Genomic DNA, 3,053 nt, shown 5'->3' on the forward strand with positions numbered 1-3,053 from the left:
GGCAGGCGGATTTCTGAGTTCCAGGCCAGCCTGGTCTACAAAGTGAGTTCCAGGACAGCCAGGGCTACACAGAGAAACTCTGTCTCGAAAAACCAAAAAAAAAAAAAAAAAAAAGATTGTTCTGGTGGTATGGCTGTTTGGTATGATTGGTATGATTTGGTATGGCTGTTTGGTATGATTGTTCTGGTGGTATGGCTGTTTGGTATGATTGTTTGGTATGATTTGATATGGCTGTTTGGTATGATTGGTATGATTTGGTATGGCTGTTTGGTATGATTGTTTTGGTGGTATGATTGTTTGGTATGATTGGTATGATTTGGTATGATTGTTTGGTATGATTGGTATGATTTGGTATGGCTGTTTGGTATGATTTGGTATGATTGTTTGGTATGATTTGGTATGGCTGTTTGGTATGACTGTTCTGGTGGTATGGCTGTTTGGTATGATTGTTCTGGTGGTATGGCTGTTTGGAGTCAATAGTTCGCCTATAAGTAACCCCCAACCTGTGCTCTGTAAGGTCCCCACATTTGACTTTGCTAGACTCCTGCTTTTGTTCATTCTTGGCGTCTCACAAGGAGGGGTAGATGTTTAAGTCTCAATGGAGAAAGTTCTCACAACAACCCCACAAATAACACGGACACACACACAAAGAGTTATGGTACCAGTAAGTTCTAGCCAATTTAGATGTAAAATATTATTTTCTTTTATTTAAATTTGGTGTTGGATATCAAATCTTGACCATGAGAATGCTACACAAGTGCTCTACCACTATACCATACCTTTCATCCCTCAGGATAGAAGAAGACTTTTGTTTTGTTTTTCCGAGACAGGGTTGCTCTGTGTAGCACTGGCTGTCCTGGAACTCACTTTGCAGACCAGGCTGGCCTTGAACTCAGAAATCCGCCTGCCTCTGCCTCCCAAGTGCTGGGATTAAAGCTGTGCGCCACCACACCTGGCTAAGAAGATTTATTTTAAGCAGAGTTTTTGTTTCCTCTTCAGCAGTCTTCTCTGGGCCTCAGGAGAATGGATACAGACACCCCATTTAGGGCTGAACACTCAACGGTTCAGTTACGTTCTTTGACCAGTTAGAGGTCTCTGCATTAATTGTTGTCCACAGCCAAAGAAGGCTCTCCCACCACAGTTGATAGCAGCACTAATCTGTGCATATAAATGTAGACATTGGAGGCATCTGACACCTTCTCCATCTGGACGATGGGTAGGCGTGCCGCCAGACACTGTCATCTGGATACAGAGTGGCTGCTGCACTGTTGAACTCACAGCACCTCCAGTCCCCTGCTCAAGACAAGCACAAAGACCAGGTCAGTCAAAACCAACATGACCCAGCATGGTGGTGCATGTGGATCTCTGTGACGTTGAAGCCAGCCTGGTATACATGCCAAGTTCCAGGTCATCCAGGGCTACATAGAAAAAAAAAAAAAACCTATCTTCAAAACAAGTATGGGGCCTAGCAAACACAGAAGTGGATGATCACAGTCAGCTATTGGATGGATCACAGGGCCCCCAATGGAGGAGCTAGAGAAATTACCCAAGGAGCTAAAGGGAACTGCAACCCTATAGGTGGAACAACAATATGAACTAACCAGTACCCCGGAGCTCTTGTCTCTAGCTGCATATGTATCAAAAGATGGCCTAGTCAGCCATCACTGCAAAGAGAGGCCCATTGGACTTGCAAAATTTATATGCCCCAGTACAGGGGAACCCCAGGGCCAAAAAGGGGGAGTGGGTGGGTAGGGGATTGGGGGGGTGGGTATGGGGGACTTTTGGGATAGCATTGAAAATGTTAACGAGGAAAATACCTAATAAAAAAATAAATTTAAAAAAGAAAGAAAGAAAGAAAGAAAGAAAGAAAGAAAGAAAGAAAGAAAAAAAAAAAAAAAACAAGTAGACAAGCTGGGCATGCTGGTGCACGCTTTTAATCCCAGCACTCAGGAGGCAAAGGCAGGTGGATTTCTGAGTTCGGCCAGCCTGGTCTACAAAGTGAGTTCCAGGACAGCCAGAGCTACACAGAGAAACCCTGTCTCGAAAAAACCAAAAAAAAAAAAAAAAACCAAACAAGTAGACAGACAGACAGACAGACAGATGAATGGATGGGTGGTAGGTATCCAAGTTGCTCATAAATTCAAGGAAAGGTACTCTATTTCGGTTTCCCCAGTTATCAGGAGAAAGCACATTTAAATTACATATGATACACTAGAAAATAAGAATGTAATACATTCCACACTGACCAGAGTCCAGAGTGAGTAGAGACAGGAAAAAAAACATGTTAGTGAGATGATAAAATAATGAGAATGAACACACGTGTGGCAAGGGATCTGATCCCCTCTTCTGACCTCTGAAACAGTACAGACAGTACAGAGAGAGAGAGAAAGACTTAATAATATCTTTAAGTTCACTCCTTTGCTATTGTGCCAAGCCCTGAGGAGTCGCCACGAGCAAACCCACCCTCCCAGACTGAAGAAGTTCATGGACAAGAAGCTTTCGTTGAAGTTAACCAATGGCAGACATGTCTAAGGAATGCTGCGGGGCTTTGATCTGATCAATTGAAGTCTGCAATTGATGAGTGCGTGGGGATGGCAGCCAGTAGGCAGCAGAACAACATCGGGATGGTGGTCATCCGAGGAAACAGTATCATGTTAGAATCCTTGGAAAGAGTCTGACCAGCAGTGTATACACATCCCTCCCCAAAGGCCTGTTGGATTGTGATACAGAATTAGGTCATGGACATTCTCATATGATACTGTTTGCTAAATAAACTTTTTTGATAATCAAAAAAAAATCTTTAAAAAAAATAGATTTTAAAAACAAAATAAGCCGGGTGTGGTGGCGTACGCCTTTAATCCCAGCCCTCGGGAGGCAGAGGCAGGCAGATTTCTGAGTTCGAGGCCAGCCTGCTCTACAGAGTGAGTTCCAGGACAGCCAGGGCTATACAGAGAAACCCTGTCTAGAAAAACCAAACCAAAAAATAAAATAAAAACAAAACAAAAAACATAGGACTGGTGAATTGGCTCAGTGGTTAAGAGCATTTGTTCTTA

The 3,053-nt window shown here is 43.2% G+C and overlaps 1 pseudogene; it reads left to right on the forward strand.

Annotated features, from left to right (window-relative positions):
- Positions 1 to 2,466: 2,466 nt before the first annotated feature.
- On the forward strand, positions 2,467 to 2,678 carry LOC110306314 (annotated as a pseudogene).
- Positions 2,679 to 3,053: the final 375 nt, after the last annotated feature.

The sequence above is a fragment of the Mus caroli genome, chromosome 11 (genome assembly GCF_900094665.2).
Source record: "Mus caroli chromosome 11, CAROLI_EIJ_v1.1, whole genome shotgun sequence".
NCBI lineage: Eukaryota > Metazoa > Chordata > Mammalia > Rodentia > Muridae > Mus > Mus caroli.